This window comes from Phyllostomus discolor, chromosome 3 (assembly GCF_004126475.2).
Source record: "Phyllostomus discolor isolate MPI-MPIP mPhyDis1 chromosome 3, mPhyDis1.pri.v3, whole genome shotgun sequence".
NCBI lineage: Eukaryota > Metazoa > Chordata > Mammalia > Chiroptera > Phyllostomidae > Phyllostomus > Phyllostomus discolor.
In genome coordinates, this window is record NC_040905.2 from 39994755 (window position 1) to 40017242 (window position 22488).

Here is a 22488-nt window from a genome sequence, read left to right on the forward strand (position 1 = left end):
AGCCTAGTGATTGGACATTATATAAATTATTAAGTGAGCATCCTGATAAATCACATACCCATCTGATATCATATATAGTTATTACAGTATTATTGACTATATTCCCTATACTGTACTGTACATTCCCGTGACTATTCTGTACCTACCAGTTTGTACTTCTCAATGCCTTCACCTTTTTCACCCATCCCTTGAGTTCCCCTCCCATCTGCCAAAATGTTCTCAGTATCTCTGAGTCTGTTTCTGTTCTGCTTCTTTGTTTATTTTGGTTTTTCTTAGATTCAATTGTTGATATATATATGTATTACTATTATATTATTCATATTTTTCTCCTTAAAGAAAACCCTTTAACATTTCATATAATGCTGGTTTGGTGGTGATGAACTCCATTAGCTTTTTCTTGTCCAGGAAGCTCTTTATCCATCCTTCAATTCTAAATTATAGTTCTGCTGGTTGGAATAATCTTACCTGTAGGTCCTTGCTTATCATCACTTTGAGTATTTTTTGCCAGTCCGTTCTGGCCTTCAAAGTTTCTGTTGAGAAAACAGCTGAAAGGCTATTACTGACTGCTTTTCTCTTGTTGGTTTTAAGATTCTTTCTTTGTCTTTAACCTTTGACATTTTAATTATGATGTGCCTTGGTGTGGGCCTTCTTTAGGACTCTGTGCTTCCTGGACTTGTATGTCTGTTTCCCTCACCGAGTTAGGGAGGTTTTCTGTTGTCATTTTTTCATATAGGTTTTCAATTTTTTTGCTCTCCTTTTTGTCCTTTTGTCACCTCTATGATGTGGAATGTAGGTACCCTTGAAGTCCCAGAAGCACCTTATACTATCCTCATTTTTTTGGATTCTTTTCTCTTTTTGCCGTTCTGATTGGGTATTTTCTGCTTCCTTATCTTCCAAATTTCTGATTTGATCCTCTGCTTCATCTACTCCACTACTGATTCCTTGTTATGTACATTTTTTAGTTAATGTATTCATTTCTGAGTGGTTCTTTTTTATGTTTTCTAGTTCCATTTTTATGTTTCCTTTCCCTTTGTTGGACTTCTAAGTTCATCTACTCTTCCTTGAAGTTCATTGAGCATCTTTATAACCAGTGTTTTGAACACTGCATCTAAATTGATAATCTCAGGTTTGTTTAGTTCTTTTGCTGGAGTTTTGATCTGTTCTTTCATTTGGGCCATGTGTCTTTGTCCCCTCATTTTGTCAGCCTCCCAGTGTGTGTTTCCATGTATTGGGTAGAGCTGCTTCATTTCCCAGTCTTAGTACAGTGGCCTTATGTAGTAGGTGTCCTGGGCATCCCAGGTGTGCCCCACCACCACTATGTGGGCTGTGCAACCTCCTATTGTAAATGAACCTTCATCTGTTGGCATCTCAACAGGAGGTATTTATCCCACGGTCTTTAGCACAGGCTAAATTATATGGCATGTCATTTCCAAATAACAGTTGAAGCAATGGAATAAATACAGAGGTATCACCATAAATCCTACTTAATACAGCTATACAGACTAACACTTCTTTACAAATTAAATTCTTTGTCTGATTGACAGTTAAATACACGATTTTAACTTCATAGCTTAGCAATTAAAGGTCAGAGACCAAAGTTAGTATGTACCCAGCACTTCTGTGTAAGCCATTTCATGTACATAACTGAAGTTAATTATAAAATATGTTCTAACAAATGCTAGGGGAAATTTTGTAAAAGTAGTTTTTAACTGTTAAAACACTGCTACAGTTGAATGTTACAACAAAACAATAGCAGGTAGTGAACATATTATTACAGTCTTTCACTCATTTACTACTGCTTATAAAATACTAGTAGTGAGTGTTGTTCATTGGCCCTGTTAAGAGTTCTGTCACTGAACACCACCCCTGGAATGATATTCATCATTCTTGCATATTTCTTCATTGTAATGGTGTCATCTTTCTTTATTTGGATTAAAGTCTACCAGCTCTACCTGGTCCATTACGTTAATATCTTCTACTACTTTTCAGGTGGGAGTTTCTCTACCAGAGAGAGTTTATCGGGAGAGAGAAAGCCATTCTCAGAAAAGTTTTCCTTAAAATATGGTCTATGATAAATTGGCATGCCTTCATTTAGCAAGCATCTGGTATCTCCATATTTGCCATTATGACCTGGATGAGAGGTGATAACTATGGTTCAATTGTCAAGAGGTAGCTATTGGCTTATAGAAGCCAGAAAATGCTTCAGCCAGCTGTGTGTTCACACACATGACAAAATGTACTCCTCATCAAGTGAAAACAGCTTGGTCCTAATCTAAAGCAATGATAATATCTCCTGGCCCCAGTCATGGTTCTTGGTTTCCTTCACCATAGAATATTATCTACTGGCCATCTTTCATGCCTTTGTCTATATGAACTTCTAGAATCTTCTCTCAAACTATCTTTTATTGCAGCGTTTGCATCTATCTTTAGGACTGATCTATTCCCCATGTCCTTGGCAATCCATGCACACAGACTGAATTTGCTGAACTGTTCCAGATCCTATGTGATGAATTCTCATTTGCATCCCAGTGCTTTGGCAGTTGGGACAGCATTCTGCTGCTCCTTTCTTACCACTTTGGCCTTTACATTTGTCACGAATCACATTCTTTTGTTGAGCTAGATTTCTTGTTGCACCATTATAGAAATTCCCTAAGGTTACTGAGAGCTAATGCACAACATTTTTACTACTCCTTTCTCCAAAAAATATATTAAAGATGTCCATGGGAGAACCAGAACTGCTACCTGCTCCACCTTCTTTAATTATCTGTTTTCCTTTGTTTTATAATTCCCTTTGCATCTTAGAGCACTTTGCATCTTTGCATCTTAGAGCACTTTATAAACTTGAGGAATCTGTTTAAACTTCTCTCATTTATTTGTATCTTATTAGTTGCTACTTCAAGGCCAGATTCCTAGAGTGGCGTTAGGGTTGATCCCCAAAACATAGTAATTGTTTTCTTTCACCATTAAAAAGATTTTGTTTATTTTAGAGGGATGGGGGCAAGGAGGGAGAAAAAGAGGGAGAGAATTCTATGTACAAGAGAAACATGGGTCAGTTGCCTCTTGCATGCCCGCAACTAGGGACCTGGCCTGCAACCCAGACATGTGTCCTGATAGGGAATCCAACTGGTTTTGCAGTCCTTTGCCTAATCCACTGAGCCACACCAGCCAGGGCTAGAATATGTCCTTGAATTGTGTAAGGTAAGGAGGTATCAGTGTATCACTTTACAGGGCACAGTTTTCTTCCAGCATTACAACTGTCTCACCTATCTAGTCTGTTTCCTGTCTAGGAACAAGGATTTGAGGCAGATTTCTAGAGTTAGAAATGGAATGTAGGTGGAATGTAGGTGTACTATTCTCCTAGCTTTAGAAGCTGTATGTAACAACAGCATTTATGCATCTACCTTGTGCTAAGAACTGTTCTAAACTGAGGGGAGAGGACAAGGAACAAATACATGAAGTCCTGCTTCATTTTCTAGTCCATAAGTGGCACTACCTTTATTCTGGTAAAGGAAGAAACAGAGGCATTCTTTTGTCAGGAACCAGTGTGCCATTCAGCCTCTTTAATTATGTAGTTTGTTTTCTGTGCAACTTTCTAGCTTTTTTTGTTTGTTTTGTTTTGTGTTGGCGATCTTTTCAAATGATACTTCAAGGGCATTTTTTTTTTCTTAATTGTTCTTTTATTCTTTCACCATGTGGTAGAATTACTTAAATAAGGTCCCTGTATGTACAATTTGACTATTTTGACTATAATTTTGATGCTTCTTAAAAATAAGATTTGAGTTGACATTTTTTATTTCTGTTTTTCTTATTTACTTTAATAGGATGTGAATACCATAGCTAATAAAAGTAGGAAATCTGATCCAAAGAAAGGAGTGAGGAACTATGTAACTTGCAAGTCATTTAGCATCATTGCTGTGATAGAACATCAGATTTAGCTAAGCTTCCTGTGAGCAAAGATTCTTATTACCCTAAATATAGAAACATCACAAGTTCTTTAGAGTAGACAAAAGATTTTTCTAGCATTTAAATTCTAAATGATTTCCAAAATGTGAATTCCCTTATGTGAGAGCTACTGAGTAATGAATGGACAGTCTAAGTAATGAATGAACAGCGTTGTTGAGAATAATTGAACAGCACATATTCTATGTGTGGTTCTCAGGCTCTTTTTCATAATTTTTTTTGGGTAATAAAAAGAATGGTACAATATATAAAAACTTAGTGAAGATGGATTATGTATGACAGTAGGCTAATATGCTTCCAAATAATACATATTTTTTTTTGTAGTGTAACTTGATCTAAAATAGACATGGATGGATACAGTATTTTCAGTACTCCTTAACCATCATTGTACTAGTTTGAACTTTTTCTAGCTGGGTAGAAGACTATTTTCAGGATTTTGTTTTCTAATGGAAGAATGCCAGATCACAAATCAATTTCACTTATTGACACTCTGGAAATCAATTGAGGAAATGGTATGTTTATTATTGCATTAAGAAAGTTGAAGAGTATTTATGTCTGATTAAAAGACTGTTTCTTCTCTACAGGAGTACTTGTTATTATAAGCTTTGTAGTTTTTTCAAGAGGCAGGTTTAGATTTCCTGTCTCCTTAATGTAAACACTTGATTTAAACCACTAAGAACACCAAAGAATATGACACAGATGATTTTAGTTTAAGAGATTTTCAAAATTTCCATTTTTGAAATAAACATTCACATGTTTGCTGTTAATAAAGTAAACCACAAATCATACTTCATGTTCTCACAGCATCCTTAGTAGTGAGGCAATAAATAGGTGACTAAATGATTTGGTTAAGAAATAAAAGGTAATGTTTGATTATTAGAAGGAAGTTAAATTTTTGTTTTTCTTCCAGTCTTCTTCATATATGATGCTGTTTTACTTAAAAAGTAAGTGGGTCTTTAACCCTAAGGGATATTTAGAACGGCTTAATAGAATTAAAATATTATACCTAAAATAATAATCTGAATCCCCATAAAAGTATATCTTTTAATAAATAATACTTTCATCATGTGGTGGTATTCTTAAGCTTATAAGTGTTAATAAGCTTTTATTTATTTTGTAATTACTGCTTTTAAAAAATATATTTTACTGATTATGCTATTACAGTTGTCCCATTTTTTTCTCCCCTTTATCCCTGTCTGCCCTGCACCCTCCCTTCCCCCAGAACTCTCCCCACTTCATGTCCTTGGGCCATATATATAAGTTCTTTGGCTTCTCCATTTCCTGTACCATTCTTAACCTCCCTCTGTCTATTTTGTACCTACTATTTATGCCTCCTATTCCTTGTACCTTTTCCCCTATTCTCCCCTGATAACCCTCCATGTGATCTCCATTTCTGTGATTCTGTTCCTGTTCTAGTTGTTTCCTTAGCTTGTTTTTGTTTTTGTTTAGGTTCAGTTGTTGATAGTTGTGAGTTTGTTGTCATTTTACTGTTCTTAGTTTTGGATGTTTTTCTTTTTCTTAGATAGGTCCCTGTAACATTTCATATAGTAAGACCTTGGTGCTGATGAACTCCTTTAACTTGACCTTATCTGGGAAGCACTTTATCTGCCTTTGCATTCTCAATGAAAGCTTTGCTGGATAGAGTAATCTTGGATGTAGGTCCTTGCTTTTCATGATTTGACTACTTCCATCTACTCTCTACTTGCCTGCAAGGTTTCTTTTGAGAAATCATCTGATAGTCTTATGGGAACTCCTTTGCAGGTAACTGTCTCCTTGTCTCTTGCTGCTTTTTTTTAAGATTTTCTCCTTCTCTTTAATCTTGGGTAATGTAATTATGATGTCCCTTGGTGTGTGCTTCCTTGGGTCCAACTTCTTTGGGACTCTCTGGGCTTCATTGACTTCCTGAAAGTCTATATCCTTTGCCAGATTGGGGGTTCTCCTTCACTATTTTCTCAAATAAGTTTTCCATTTCTTGCTCTTCCTGTTCTCCTTGTGGATCCCCTATGGTTTGGATGTTGGAACATTTAAAGTTGTCCCAGAGGTTCTTAAGCCTCTCCATTTTTTGAATTCTTTCTTCATTCTGTTCTGATTGAATGTTTATTTTTTCCTTCTGGTTCAAATTGTTGATTTGAGTCCCCGTTTCCTTCCCTTCACTATTGGTTTCCTGTACATTTCTCTTCATTTCACTTTGCATAGCCTTCCATTTTTCTCCATTTTGGGACCATACTCAGCCAATTCTGTGAGCACCCCGATCACTAGTGTTTAGGTTGGCTGTCTCTTCATCCCTTAGTTCTATTTTTGGAGCTTTGACATGTTCTTTAATTTGGACCGTATTTTTTTTTGTCTGAGCATACCTGTTACATTGTAAGGGGCAGAGCCTTAGGTATTACCAGGGCGGGGCCACCCAGGTTACTGCATTTTGGCACTGTATGTGGAGGATGGGTCCTAGAGGGAATAATGCTGCTTGCTTGGCTTTCTGCTGACTTTTAGTCACTTCCGCCACTACTCACAAGCAAATTGGGCCCTTCTGGTGCTGATTTCCAAGTGGGTAAGTCTCTCTCTAGGACCCTGTGGGTCTGTCCAATGAACTCTTTTGTGAGGCTGAAAGTTTCTCCTGCCTCCTCAACCCCCACAGATTTTTACAGTCAGAGGTTTGAGGCTTTATTTCCTGGGGCTGGAACCCTGGGTTGCGTGGTCTGTCTTGCTTCCCAGTTGTTCTTCCCAGTTAAACAAATAATTAAGCTTTTAAAAATCTTTCTATAACAAAATGTCAAGAGTGGCTTGACTTTCTTCAGAAGGTTTATAATGTTTATAATCATACCCAAGCTAAATTAACCCCAAAGCAAATACACTAGCTTCACAGAAAAATGAGGATTTCAAACTGTTCTCTCTTGTGGTATTTTGTTTGTTTTGTTTTGCTGATTCCTACTTTTTTTCTGTTTTTTGCTCATGGCTGCTTCTCAATAGCTTCTCTTCTCTTAAACTTAGGAAAAAATACACTTAAAATTAAATTCATGTTAAGAAATTAGAGCCTTGTCTTCACCAGCTGAATTTGCATTTTAATAGAGGTTTTTGGAGAGAGTCCAAAATAAATAAATAATGGTGGAATTTGAAGCACTGTGGCACAGTGTCCAGAATTCTCAGATCAGGTCGTGCTTTTCAATGGGTTTGGCTCAGTTTCTCGGGTAGTATATACACTGCATAAAAAAAATGCAGTGTATATACTGCCCTGGTCCTGGTGTGTCTTTTTTGAAGTTATTTTTCAATTGAGCTATAATTCACATATTGTAGAATTCACCTGTTTCTTTAGAGTATACAGTTTGGTAATGTTTAGTACATTTACAGTGTTCTGCAACCATCATCAATAATCCCAAAAACATTTATTATCCCACCCCTTGCCTTAGAAACCCATATCTATTAGCAGTCACTCCTGTTTCCCCCTACCCCTAGACCCTGGCAACCACTAATCTTTCTGTTTTTATTAATTTGCCTATTCGGAATATTTTATAAAATTGGAATCATATGATTTTTGGCCTTTGTGTCTGGCTTCTTTACCATAGCATAATGTTTCCAAAGTTCATCCATGTCATATCATGTATCTCGGTAGTTTATGTCTTTTTATGCTGAATAATAATCTATTGTATGGATATACACCATTTTATTTAGCTAATCATTAGTTTTTGAATATTAGATTATTTTTACTTTTTGAACTCCGTGGTTAATTCTGCTGTGAAGCAGTAGTTGCAAGTCTATCTGAAAGCATGGGTTTTCAATCCTTTTGATTATATACCTAGGAGTGGAATTGGTAGGTCATATGGTAATTATGTTTAACTTTTTGGAGGAACTGCCAAACTTTTCCAAAAAGTAGTTTGACTATGACTTTACATTTCCATCTGTAATACATGAGGGCTCTAGTTATTCCACACCCTTCCTGACACTTGTTATTGCCTGTCTTTTTCATTAGAGCCATTGCTAGTTGGTGTAAATTTTATCATTGTGGTTTTGATTCATGTTGTCCTAATAATGACTAATGATGTTGAGCATCTTTTCATGTGCTTATTAGCCATTGATATATTTTGAGGAAACATCTATTCACATCTTTTGCCCATTTTTAAGTTTCGTTATCTGTCTTTATTGTTAAGTTGTAAGAGTTCCTTTATATGATTTGAAAATATTTTCTTTTATTCTGTGGAGTTTTTTCACTTGGTAGATAGGACTGCTATTCTTTTTAATTTTAATTGGAATACCTCTAGTATTTCTTCTATTTTCTTGAACATGATGCTGTTTGTAGGTTTTTTTACTGAGGAAATAGCCTGTTTTTAGTTTACTAAGATTTTTGTCTGGAACGTTATCTTCCCTTTTGGCAGTGTCAAGAAGATTCATTTTTGTCCACCTCTTCATCTGTTTGTGTAATGTATTGTTAATAGATTTTTTTCATGTTTATTCATCTTGGCATCTTGGAATTTATTGTCCTTAGTCATTTGTAGTATTACTACAGTATTTGAGTTTCTGTTATGTAATTTAGGATTTTTTAAGTATTCTTAAATATGAATAGTATGTGGATATTTGTTAATTTTGATAGGTGTTGGTATCAGAGTTATATTGAGTTTGTATCATGAATTGGGAACATAATGAGTCCTGAACCTTGTGGTTAAATTCCATTCCTTTAAAGTTCACAAGTTGTTTGTGTCTTTTAGAGAAGTAATTTATGGACAAACATTTAAATTTCATCCATGGTTTTCTACTTCGTGAGACAGTTTTAGAATTTATATTTTTATAGAAAATGATCAAAATTTAAAATATATTACTATATATTTGAACTTAGTAATTTAAAAAATAACACCTTTTTGTTTTGCAGTATATGCTAAAGGTCTGTGTGTAGTCCAAAATACATAAATATTTTTTATTTGTGCTATTAAACTCCCATTCTGATTCCTCCTGGTGAGTTTTGTATCATTAGACTTGCTGAGAAATTGTTTATTATTAGTGCTTATATTCTGTTACTACCACCAAAAACAGAACCAGCTCTTGGATTCATTCATCGTTTTTACTTTTTCTCATTTCTAAATCATGGCTTACTGCTTTATCCTTTAAATCCCTGCACTAAGTGGGGATATTCTGGCTCACCTTTGAATTTAACCCTAGGTGCAGAGTCAGTGCCATGAGGGCCCAGAGTCACTTCAGCCTGATCTTCCTAGTGAAAGTGAGTCCCAGTGATTTCTCTGTTAGGGGAGGTTGGCCAGGAAACAAGCATTGACTAGTAGTTAATAACATTGACTAGTAGTTATTAATACTAGTAGAGGCAGTTCCTAATCTGTGGGAGGCAAAAGCAGATGGGTAATAGCAGGTCGCCTCTTATCCTATAGGTGGATAGTTCTGAGAGACGACCTGTGTGCTTCTCTGAAGGTTTAAGTAGAATGAGCCCCAGTTGTTCTTAGGGATGATATTGATAATGTACATTCCTTATTTTGATTTTCCCTCCATCTCTGTCATATTCTTCCTATACTCTCAGGTCATTTCCTAGATAGAAGACCTTCATTCAAGTGCTTATCTCAGCCTTTGCTTTTGGGAGATTCCAAACTGAGACAGTTGTCATTAGAGTACTTATTATTTAAAGAATTGATCATGGCCCTCGCCTGGTAGCTTGGTTGTTTGGAGCATCATCCTTGATATGCCAAGATTGTGGGTTTGATACCCTGTCAGGACACATACAAGAATCAACTAGTGAATGCATAAATAAGTGGAACAACAAATTGATATCTCTGTCCTTCTCTCTTTCTCTTCCCCCTCCCTCCCCTTCCTATCCCCCATCCTCTCTCTCTCTAAAATCAATCAATAAAAAAAATAGTTGATAGTATTCAGGACTTGAAACTGAGTATCACCAAGGACATGGTAGAGAATATGGCTAAGATCTGTGTTCTCCGTCATTTTAATGTGTTAAGAGGTTGACATAAAGTGGAGCAACTAGCAACAGAGACTGAGGTGTGATCAGTGGTGTAAGAACAAAATTAGGAGAAGGTATTGTTCTGGAAGCTAAGTGAATAAAATGTATAAAGTAGTGGGGAGCAATGCTGCCAGTAAGTCAAGTGAGATGTGAACTTAGAATTGTCTGTTGGATTTGGCAGTACATACGCTAAGGATGACCTAGGAAAAACAGTGTCCATTAAGGTGATGGAGACAAAAGTGTGATTGGAATGACTTTAAGAAAATCGATGGAATAATTGAAGGCACCATGTGCTGCATAGACAGCTTGTTTGGAATTTTGCTATAAAAGGGAGCAGAAAAATGGATTGGTAGCTGGAGAGATATCTTCAGGAGAGGTCCCTTTTAAGATGGGAGGAAAAATACACTTAGTTGTTACAGCATATTGCTGTATGTGTTCAAAATCAGTTGTCCCTTAGTAGAGTTTAGAGAACTGGGATTCCCCTTTGTTTGCTTGACCATCATGTTCTGTTCCCATCAAGGCTGCCTTGATCATGCTTAAAAGGTTTGAGGAAAGGAAATTGTTACAAGTCATTAGCAGATACTGTGGAGATTGGGAGTTATTCTGGTATAGAGATGAATATGGGGAAGTAAGGAGAAATACGAGAATACACATAAGGAAATTAATCCTGCCACAGGATTGTGTGTTATGGGAGAAAGTTTAGAATCCACTTAAGAGTTTTTGAGAAAGATATTTCTAGGTTTGAAATAATGCCAAGACTGAATTTTCCTACCACATTAAGCAATATCATTGTGAATGTACGTTTGTGTTACATATTTGCCACAAATGTCACCTTGCATAGCTTTTATTGACCTGTTGTTAAATAGAACCAACTGTATGTTGGAAATTTACACAGACTCCAGTATTCCTTTTCTGCTTCATTTTACCTTCCGTAAGTTTGGTTATGAGTCGTATTGAGCTGCTTTCTTTCCTCGTTCTCCCTCTGCTTCCTCTGATTGTAGAATGATCTAATGTTGGACTTTCAGAGTTAAGTGAACCAATTAATTCTGTGTGAAATGTTTGCATTTGTAGTCTTCTAATAGTGGAATGAAAGATTTTTTTTCTATAAAAATAATTGGGTTCATTTATCCCACAAATTATGTCATTCCTCCTAAAGTGAGATGGAGGAGAATTCTGAAGAATTTTCTTCTACCTTGAGCAGTTTTCCTTCACAGTGGGGTGAGTCAGACTGGATATCTTTCAGTGGAGTATATTTTGTATAAATAGAACAGTTTCATCTACACTGGAAATCTTTTGATACTTCTGTTTTTATTTAGAATATAGAACACAAAAAAACCTTTGGCTCTCTGGTAAGAATAAGAAAAAACTGAAATGAATAAAAATCACACTTCAAAAAAATATAGCTAGCAAATAATCAGTGAAATCAGGCCTTAGTAAACTGAACTCCAAGAACATGAACCTCTCATAGGTGAGTCAGGTTTGTGGCAGTTTCGCTACCTGGGGGCATGTGCCTGGTATCAGTATTAAGATGAAGAAGTAGGACTTGCCTTAAATGGAAAGACTGAGGAACCGAGACAAATCATTCAATTTTTGAATGACAGTGGAGGCTTTGGGGAAGGGATGGGAATCTGACACAACCCCAAGGCAAAATCAAATCCTTACGCCAGATTCCATCCATCTTGATTTTTGCCAAGTAGCAGCAGTAGAGGAGGGAATTGGAAAACCTAGAAAAATGTTTAGTTGTGCAACTATTAATGGTTCTTGAATTGTGGGACCCTGCTAGAATTGAATCTAAAGGCAAACTGAAGCAAAAATACCTGAAACTACACTCCAAATTATCCCTACCTCAAATTTGACAAGATCAAAAAGGTGGCTGTCTCAGCTCAAATTGACTTTACTAAGAATCTGAATTATCAGTCACTCATCTTAAGAAAAACATAGACTCTGGAAAATAAGGAAGACTCAACAAAATAATACTATAGTTAATTCTCAACTTTGATCTTACAAACAGCATGTAGAATACTATGAAAAATTATGAAACATACAAAGAAACATGAAAATATATTGCGTAATTGAGAGAAAACAGTTAACAAAAGCTGACCCAATTAGGAGACAAGGATTTTAAAGCAATTTACAGGATAATGTGTGTGTGTTTGGGTATTTTAGGAGAATAATAGAAACTGGAAAACAATGAAATACAGATTTTAGAACTGAAAAATGCATTATCTTAAAAAAAATCTCTTCAAATGGGATTAACAGCAAATGTTTAGTAAGGGATAGAGTACAGGAAATGAGAAATGTGTGAGTTAAAATGAAAGTCTGCTTTCTAGTTTTTAAACTTCCATAAATGATAGTTGATAGTGTAAAGCAAAAAAACATTGTGGGATTTATAATGTGTAGAAGTAAAATATATGACAATAGCATGAAGTATGGAAGAAAGTAAATTTAAGTATAAATTATACTCTTACATTTCTTAGACCACTCATGAAGTGGTATAATACTTGAAGGTAGATTATGATGAGTTAAGAATGCACACTGTATATTTCTAGAGCAATCCTCCAAAAAGTATAGCTAAAGGCCATAAAATGAGATAGTGTGAAAAAATGAACTTTATTGGAAGGCAGGGAAAAAGAAGGAACAAAAAACAAATAGGAAATAAATAGTAATATAATAGACCTAAATTAAGCAGCACCAATAATTGTATTAAATATAAACGGACTCAGCACAACATCGAAACATAGAAATTGTCAAATTGGATGAAATAGCAAGACCCAACTACATGCTTCATACAAATAGGCACTTTAATTATGAGGATAATTTGGTTAAAAGTAATAGATGGAAAAAGAAATAGTATATTAGCACTAAAAGAAAGCTCCTATGGCTGTAGTGATATCAGGCAAGACAAAGATTATTAGCAGAAAAAAAGAACATTTTTTAATGATAAAAAAGGTTCATTTATCATGAGATATAAGAATCATAAGTATATATTCACTTTATAACAGAAGTTCAAGATAATGAAATAATAAAAGGAGAAGTAGACATATCCACACCTCTGGTTAGAGATTTCAAAATTTCAGTAGTTGGTAGGAAAAGAATGCCGTAAATTGGTAAGGATATATAAGATTTGAACATCACTACCAACCAGTTTAACCTAATTGACATTTATAGAACATTGTATCCAAGAGATGGAGTATGTGACATTCAAGTGCTCGTTGAATATTCAACAAGATAGATGGTATCAGGGCTGTCAAAAAGCTTCAACATATTACATATGTTACAGAACACACGGGTTGGGGGGCAATTATTGGCCCACCCAGGAATGCCAGAAACTGTTACAGAACACAGGGGCCAAGGGGGGGTGTGATACACTATTACTGAAAGGAATCCCCCACTAGGTTCGCTTGTTCACTGCCAGAGGAAAGACATCTCTCGATGCCAGAGATTTGTGAAAAGGAAAGGAAATATTTATTTAAAGCTATACAGACTTAAAGTAGTGACCTAATGTCTTCGTTAAAATATCAGAGTCCTTGAGGATACCCACAGACGCACAGTCCTTCCTTCTTCTGCCCTAATTTGGGGTACCATATCTCAGGAAAAGAAGTAGATTCAGGCTCCCAACACCATCAGTTGTGTCGTCTGCCAGGATCAAGCCATGGTTCTCATCTGCAAGCTGTGGGAGTCTCCATCCTGGCCAAAGCTGTGTGGTTTTCCCCTCCACCAAAGCTGCAGGGGTCTGTACTCTGGCAAAACTGTGTGGTTCTCCCTGGCAAAGCTGTGAGGGGGTCTCCACTCTGCCAAAACCACATTCTTCTCCCCTTAGTGGCCGCCTTGTCTGGGTTTTAAATCCTTGTGCCAATCTTCCTCTGCAGCCCCATCTCCGACTCCTCCCACAGTCGGCCACACTTGCCAGCACTCCCATATCCTTCCAGCTTTACTGGGCTGCCATAGTGGGTCTGGGCAGGCATGGCCCCATGGTGTGGAGCCAGTCATCTCCAAGCTCTCAGGCATGCACTGTAACCAGTGGGAGTTGCCTCCCAATTGGTCTTGGGTGGAGGTCACTTCATCCCTCTGGTTCAAAGCATGTCCACACCTATTTAACATATCTATGCAACCAGTTAAAGGTTATAGATGTGTTAAATGACCATGCCAGAGGTTAGCTGCAAAGCTTTTCCTATGCAAAATAGCTCTCAATGGCCCTGCTCCATGTGTCCCTTCCCCCAACTCACACCTGTGGTGGGGGTGGGGGGCAGGGTGAGGACATCCTATATATTTTTCTAATACTTCCTGGACACCTTGAGTTCTGGACCCCATTCCAAATCCCTATTTGGGACACCCCTATTGGCTGTACCCTGTTACACAAAGGCTTAAAATCATAATACTATGTTCTTAGGCTATAATGGGATTAAATTAGAAATCAGTAACAAAATGAGGATTAGTAGATTCCCAAATATTTTGAAATTAAGATGATTCTGAATAATTCATGGTAGAAGAATAAACCAAATGGGAAATTAGCATTTTCAAGTATTCCAACAAAAAAGACAACATATCAAAATTCATGAAGTGTAGCTCAGAGAATTTATAGCTTTACATTTTCAGGAAAAAGGTATTAAAATCAATTATTTAAACTTTACCCCATGAATCAGAAAAAGAGACAATTAAATCCAAAACAAATAAAAGGCAGAAAATAGAGAAAACTGAAGTCAATGAAATGGGAAATATAAGAAAATGAACATGTTGCAACACTTCTTTGAAAATCTCAATACAGTTGATAAATTTGGAAGATTGATGGCTTAAAACAATAGCAGTTTATATTTCTCTTAAATTTGTGAGTGATCTTTCATCCTAGGCTTCCTTATGGAATCATATTCTAAAGCATCATTCAAAGAAGGTAGGGTTGGAAGTTAGAAATTTTCTTGACGCATAGGCACTGTTATTTGTGCCACCTTGAGTTGTTTTATAAACAAATCACAATATCAGTCCAAATTCAAGGAATGGGGAAATAGATGGGATAGTTTAATCTTTGGTGGTGTAAAACATTGTGACCAGGTTTCTTAATTTACAGTGATTAAATCAGAAATAGTAAAGGGTCTGAAATTTTACTGTACTTACAAGCTAACATGTTAAGTGACCACAAAACATAAGACCTCTATATCACCAACAAAGAATTTATTACTCACTACAAAAGTCCAGCCAGGGCAATGTCTACTGTCAATTACCTGAGCTTAAATCTTCACAGGGTGACACAGTGAAAGTGCTCAAGCAGTAATGTGCAGGAGAGGAACACCAAATTAGGAAACTCTGATGTTACAGAGTACCACTGGTGACTTCTGTGTCCTCTCCTGTGCAGATTACAAGAGAGAAACCTTATTTTTAGTCAAATTTAAGCATAGGTCTGGAAGAAGGTCTCAGTGTCAATAGTATTATTATTTTGGAATGTCTACTTATATAAATGTCTTAAATTTGCTATAAATGACATTGCTTAGAGCACCCAGACCAAGCAGAAATTTGAGGTGTTAATGGAGAATTGTTTTCTAATACAGTGTATCCTCTTCTACAATAATTTGCATTCCTCCTATATACACAGTTTGATCACTTCCTTTTCCAAAAGTCTTGTCCCATTAGAGTATCAGGCTTGAAGTTCATTATCTTATTTAAATGAGGTCCAAGTACAGATGAGGCTATGGCGTTTGTAATTAGATAAATGCAAAACAAAAATACAATGAGATACTTATATGCATCCACTATAATGATTAAAATTGAGAAAGACAGAATATCAAGGTATTGATTAAGAATGTAACGAACTCTGGGGATCTTAAATGTTAAAATCACTTAAAAAATGAAAGTTAACATAATTAGAAACTATGAATTACCCACCCCTTTCCCTTCCACATACTAACTCATAAGAACCAAAGCCTGCATTCTCATAACACTTGTACACAATTGTACTCTTTTTTTATTATATTTTATTGATTATGCTGACAGTTGTCCCAATTTTTCATCCCTATTCGTGCCCATGGATCATGCACATATATTCTTTGGCAACTCCATTCCTTATACTGGCTCTTCCCCCCGCCCCTTTTTTTTTTTTTTTAAACATTTGGGATGTTTCTTTTTCTTTCTTTTTTTTTTTTTAAGATTTTATTTATTTTTTAGAGAGGGAAGGGAGGGAGAAAGAGAGAGAGAGAAACATCAATGTGTGGTTGCTGGGGGTCATGGCCTGCAACCTAGGCATGTACCCTGACTGGGAATCGAACCTGTGACACTTCGGTTCACAGTCCGCGCTCAATCCATTGAGCTACGCCAGCTAGGGCTCCTATGCTGGCTCTTAACATCCCCCTGCCTATTCTGAAACTACCACTTTGTCTTCTTAATCCCTTCACCTTTTCTCCCATATCCCCACGCCCCCCACTCCCCCCTGGCCACCATCACAATGTACCCCATATCTCTTATTCTGTTTCTGTTTGCCTAGTTTGTTTTTTAGATTCAATTGTTGTTACGTATTTTTTTTTTTTTTTTTGCCATTTTATTCATAGTTTTGAGCATCTCCTTTTTCATCAGTAAGTCCCTTTTACGTTTTATATGATACTGGTTTGGTAATGATGAACTCCTTTAGTTTTTTCTTGTCAGGGAAGCTCTTTATCTGCCCTTTGATTCTAAATGATAGCTTTGTTGGGTAGGACAATCTTGGATGTAGACCCCTGCTTTCCATCACTTTGACTAGTTCTTGCCAATCCCTTCTAGCCTGTACAGTTTCTTTTGAGAAATCAGCTGACAGTCTCTGGGATCTCCCCTGTAGGTAACTAACTGCTTTTCTTTTGCTGCTTTTAAGACTCTCTCTTTGTCTTTAACTTTTGGCATTTTAATTATGATGTGTCTTGTAATGGGCCCCTTTGTATCCATTTTGTTTGGGACTCTGTGATTCCTGGGCTTAACATGTCTATTTCCTTCACCCAATTGGGGAAGTTTTCTTTCATTATTTTTTCAAATAGATTTCCAATTTCTTGGCTCTTTCTCTTCTCCTGGCACCCCTCTAAGGCAAATGTTAGAACACTTAAAATTGTCTCAGAGGCTGCTTACACTATCCTCACTTTTTTGGATTCTTTTTTCTTCTTGTTCTGATTGGTTGTTTTTGATTTCTCATGTCCCCAGTCTTTGGTTTGATTCTTGGCTTCATCTGCTCCACTGTTGTTTCCTATAAAGTATTCTTCATTTCAGTTCGTGTATCCTTCATTTCTGCCTGAATCTTTTTTAATTCTATTTAGGTCCTAACTAAGTTTCTTGAGCATCCTTATAACCAGTGTTTTGAACTCTGCATCTGATACATTGCTTGTCTCCATTTTGTTTAGTTCTTTTTCTGGAGTTTTGTTCTCTTCTTTTATTTAGGCCATATTTCTTCGTCTCCTCATTTTGGCAGCCTCCCTGTGTTTGTTTCTATGTATCAGGTAAAGCTGCTTTGACTCTGTGTCATGGTAGCATGACCTAATGTAGTAGGTGTCCTGTAGGGTTTAGTGGCACAGCCTCCCTTATCACCCAAGCTAAGTACTAGAGGTGTACCCTTTATGTGGACTGAGTACTCCCTTCTCTTATAGTTGAGTCTTGATTGCTGTTGGCAGGTCAATGGGAGGGATTTACCCAGGCCAGATAGCTGGTAGGACTGGCTATGACCACTGGTCACCAACCACCTCCCTTTGTGGCTTTTGGAGGTGGTTGGGTAGTAGTGCTCCATCATTATCTGTAACTGCCACGTGGGTGCTGAGGCTCTGGGGTTTTCTGGGTAGTACAGGCAAGGATCAGCCACTGTCTGTGTACTGTCTGGGGTCACTTGGCATAAGCTGTAAAGTGATTTGCAGATGGCTGCTGCGAGAGGTACAAGACTGGGCTCAGCTGTTGGTTGAGCATATTTAGAAAGGTCTGAAGACTGTGCATAGTCCAGCCATTCATATGGAAAAGCCATGGTTACCAGCTTGGGTGGGCTTATAAGTTGGGTGGGGGCAGAGCCTTCAGTAATTGACAGGGCAGGGGTACCTGTTGGAGCTGGGTTGATGGAATCTCAGATATGATGCCTCTGCACCCTGGCTGTGTGTGGGTGGGCTCAAAAAAGGAGCAATGGTTGCTGTCCGCAGTTCTGTCCTAGAAGAAGCTGTCCCCCAGCTCTGGCCCTGATGCCTGATACTTCACTTCCTCCCATATTTCACTGGTACCCTTCAAGGTGCTTCTCTGGTGTTGGAGCTCAGAGGGAGTGAGCCTGAGTAAGTCCTTGTGCAGGAGACCCTCCATTAGGAGAGACCCCTGAGAATCCTGCAGCTTCTTCTGCTGACCCAACCCGCACTAGTCTCAACAACCAGAAGTTAGGGGGATTTATCTTCCTGGCATTGGAACCCTGGAATAGGTGGTCTGGTGAGGGGCTAGGATCCCTTACTGCCAAGATATCCCTCTGATTTATATCTACCAAACGTGGGTGTGGAACCAGCCCATTCTGCATTCCCCACCCCTCCTACCTTTCTTGGTACAAGTGGTTTCTTTAATTCCTAAGTAGTTGTTCTTCCGTACAGCTCGATTTTCTGATGGTTCTGAGTGATAGTTCTGTAGTTTAGCTGTAATTTAGCTGTGGTTGTGTGGTTTGTGAGCTGCGATTACCTACACCTCCATCTTGACCATAAGTCGTTGTCCATCGTCGTTCCCCCCCCCCCCCCCGGCCCCATTAAAGTACTCTTAATCAGGTCAGGTTGCCTCAAGGCATTAACTGAAAGTAGTACATGGGAACTTTCTGGGATGATGGAAAGAGTTTGTATCTTTTTTTTTTTTTTTTTTAAGATTTTATTTATTTATTTTTAGGGAGGGGAGAGAGAGAGAGACAGAGAGAGAGACAGAGAGAGAGAGGCATCAATGTGCGGTTGCTGGGGGTTATGGCCTGCAACCCAGGAATGTACCCTGGCTGGGAATCGAACCTGGGACACTTTGGTTCCCAGCCCGCGCTCAATCCACTGAGCTACGCCAGCCAGGAAGAGTTTGTATCTTGATTGCTATTGCTTCCATGGGTGTATGTATTGGCCAATCTATACTCTAATGATCTGTCCATTTCATTATGTAAATTACATGTAAAATTGAAATTACTGTAAATATGGGAACTCCTTAGTAACTTCAGTATGGATGTCTACTGCTTATTCGACAGTAAGATTTTTTTACACATGTTTACATATGATAGTTTGATTAACAGGGCCGATAATTGAAGAAACTCAGGTATCTATTGGTTTAGAATCAGACTAGTAGTCTATGTTAATCTTAAAGCCACAAGTATGAAATTTAGTTTTTTTTCACCATCTGCCTTTCCTAGTTTCTTGCTGTATGTGCTTTAGGAATAGCACATTTTATACATTTAGTTATTGATTTGTTCTTCATAATCAAATGCTCTTATACAGCATTTACAATTTTTTTATTACGTAAGTTTCTTATCTTCCTATTATTATTCTTTTTCATACCACAATTCTCATTGTTTACTGTCCATGCACTTACCATTAATGGGTTAATAATGTCCATAAAATGCCTCAGAACTAAGCACAGGCATTAATACAGTTTAGCAAACATTGTGATAACCATGTTTAAATTAAAATGATCTTATACAACTACTGAATACCATCTAATAACCGGGTATGCCGAAGGACCTCTGTTTTGCATTTTAACTTCTGAACCCATTTACAAAGATTGTTCCAACATAAGATTTCTCTTAAACCTAGCAAAGTATAATTTGTGGTCTCTTTAGATCAATAGGGAAATATACTATTTTTTTAAAAACCTTTATAGCAGCAATTTTCAACCAGGGTGCTGCAAGAATTTTTAAAACAGGCAATGCCTGATTATTTAGTCAGGGGCATCTACCTCTTTTCCCTTAGATTGTCAAATTAAAAAATGAACCCTGGCTGGTGTGGTTCAGTGGATTGAACACCAGCCTGTGAACCAAAGGGCCACTGATTTCGATTCCCAGACAGGGCACATGCCTGGGTTGCTAGCCAGGCCCCAAGTAGGGGTTGCAGGAGAGGCAACCACACATTGATGTTTTTCTCCCTCTCCTCCTTTCTCTAAAAATAAATAAATAAAATCTTTAAAATAAATGATAACAAACAACACAACTACAGTTGTATGGTGTGAATGAACAAAATTATACCTATTTTTGTTATATTGGGAAAAAAATACATATTATTGGTGTGCCACAGATTTCAGTATTTAGTTTGTGTGTGCCATGACATGTAAAAGGTTGAAAATCATTGCTTTAAAGTGATTTTCCTTTTTAATTGTTATAGTAGCTTCCAAACTGAGAATTTGTCAAAATAATAGAAGAAGAAGAGGAGGGAGAGAAGTTGGTGATTGAGTGTTGATGAAATGATTGACCATGTGTTGGTTATTGTTGAAACTGTTGGAAAAAAGAATCACACTAGCATTTTGGTTTGGATAAAGAATCTTGAATTCTATATGTAATCTCCTAAATTAGAATCTCTAGATGTGGTAATCTCTATTTCTGAAAAATACCCTAAGTGAATTTTTACTCAGTTCTGCCATTGTACCTTATGTTTCTTCTTGTTTTTCTCATCATGAGTAGCTTTTTTTATTGGTGAGAGATTTTGCTGGTATAGTTTAAATTGTTGTCTAAAGCTCTTTATAAAAATGTATCAGTGGTCTCTTCTCTTTCTTTAACTAGATTTTTTTCATCTACTTACAAATCCACTGTTGATTCACATTCTGTCCTCACTGCTGCTTTTCTTCAGTGTCATTTGCCATTCTAACTCTTCTTTTTTACCTATTTTTATAATAATTCAGGGCTTAATTATCGAACCTCTTCTTTTCTTTTGTCTACACTCATGCTCTTGATGCTTTCGTATTATTTTCATTGTTTTAAATATCAGCTCTAAGCAGATGACTTCCAAATTTGTATCAGCTTGAAACGCTTTCCTACATCTGAATACCCATATCGTGCCTGCTCAGGATCCCACCAGGACTTCTGTCAGGTAGTTCACACTGAAGATTCTAAAGACAAACCTCTCATCTCTCTTTTCTCTAAGATGCTCCTTCCATAGTCTCATCCATCTCAGTTTTATTGGCAATTCCATTCCTCACATTTGTGGGAGTCTGTTGAATGGCAAATGTAGTGGCCATCTTTTGCGTGGCACCCACAAAGGTATTGTTTGTGGCATGTACTATATCTAGAATTCGTGGGGAAAATTAAACAACTCAGTAGTCTGAGACCATTTAGTATAGGGACAGATAGCCTATTACATTTAGGGTGACTCTGTAAAACTTTGAAACATATTTATTAATACCACTGAATTTTTAAGGAAGAGATTATGTATATACTTTTTATGAATGCTTTGTTGTGGGTTTCAGGTTATCTCACTTTGGAATATTTTGATTACAGGTATAGAAAACTTAGCAATGGTTTAAGCAAATAGAAGATACAGTTTTCTTACAAACCAAAAAATCCAGAATTAGGCAGTACTTAGCATTGATTCAGCTGATTCTAACAGCAATGCTGTTGGAGACTCCACAGCTGGTTTTGTGTTTCTACTGTCAGCCTTATTTATTGGGTTTCAATCCTTATACTTGTTGACTTAGGGTTCTACAATGGTTGTTGCACAGTAGACATCACATTTACATGTAATTCTGGGTATATAAAGCACATTTCCCCCCTAGAACTATCCCTCATTCTACCTATAAAGCAGACTTGTGAGTATATAGCATTGATTTTACCTGTCTTGTCCATCTGTGGCTTCTCGGAAAGCTCAAAAGTGGGTAGTTAGCGGGGTCTGTTACCAGCCTGGGAGGAGAAAAATTCTGGAAATTAAGAACAGAATCTGATAAGCAATTAACAGTTTCTGTCACATAAAACAATAAAAAACTACTTAAATATAATTGGTAATTATTGTTTATTTGCTTAGAAAAATGCAATCATTTCTCATTAAGTTTAAATAATTGGGATTTTAATGATAGAGGGATATTTGTAATTTGATAGAGTAGGGCTTTCAATAGTTTACAAATAAGCCCTGGCTAGCGTGGCTTGGTTGTTTGGGTGTCCTCCTGCAAACTGAATGGTTGTTGGTTCAATTCCCAGTCAGGGCACATGCCTGGGTTGTGGGTTCGGTTGCCAGTCAGGGAACATATAGGAGGAACACACTTAATGTTTCTCATGTCAATGTTTCTTTCCCTCTTTCTCCTTTCCTTCCCCTCTCTCTAGAATCAATAAAAGAAAAAAAATAGTTTACAAATGAGTTAAGAATAATCTAATGATTGGTTAAGAAGCTAGCCATATATTTAGAAGTTAGCAAGTTTGTGTATGTCAGCTACAGTGGTGAATTTTTGAGAATTTTAATTTATGTTTTGAGGTAAATAAGAAATTGGAAAAGAAGCCCTGGCTGGCGTAGCTCAGTGGATTGAGCACGGGCTGGGAACCAAAGTGTCTCAGGTTCGATTCCCAGCCAGGGTACATTCCTGGGTTGCAGGCCATAACTCCTAGCAACCGCACATTGGTGTGTGTGTGTGTGTGTGTGTGTCTCTCTCTCTCTCTCTCTCTCTCTCTCCCTTCTCTCCCTTCTCTC

General features: G+C 37.2%; 1 protein-coding gene and 1 pseudogene across 3 annotated transcripts in view; one reads left to right on the forward strand and one right to left on the reverse strand.

Annotated features, from left to right (window-relative positions):
- ERBIN (erbb2 interacting protein) overlaps window positions 1–22488 on the forward strand; it is a 117256-nt gene that overhangs the window by 19397 nt on the left and 75371 nt on the right. The gene's annotated exons all lie outside the window — the stretch shown is intronic.
- LOC118499452 lies at window positions 1404–5139 on the reverse strand (annotated as a pseudogene).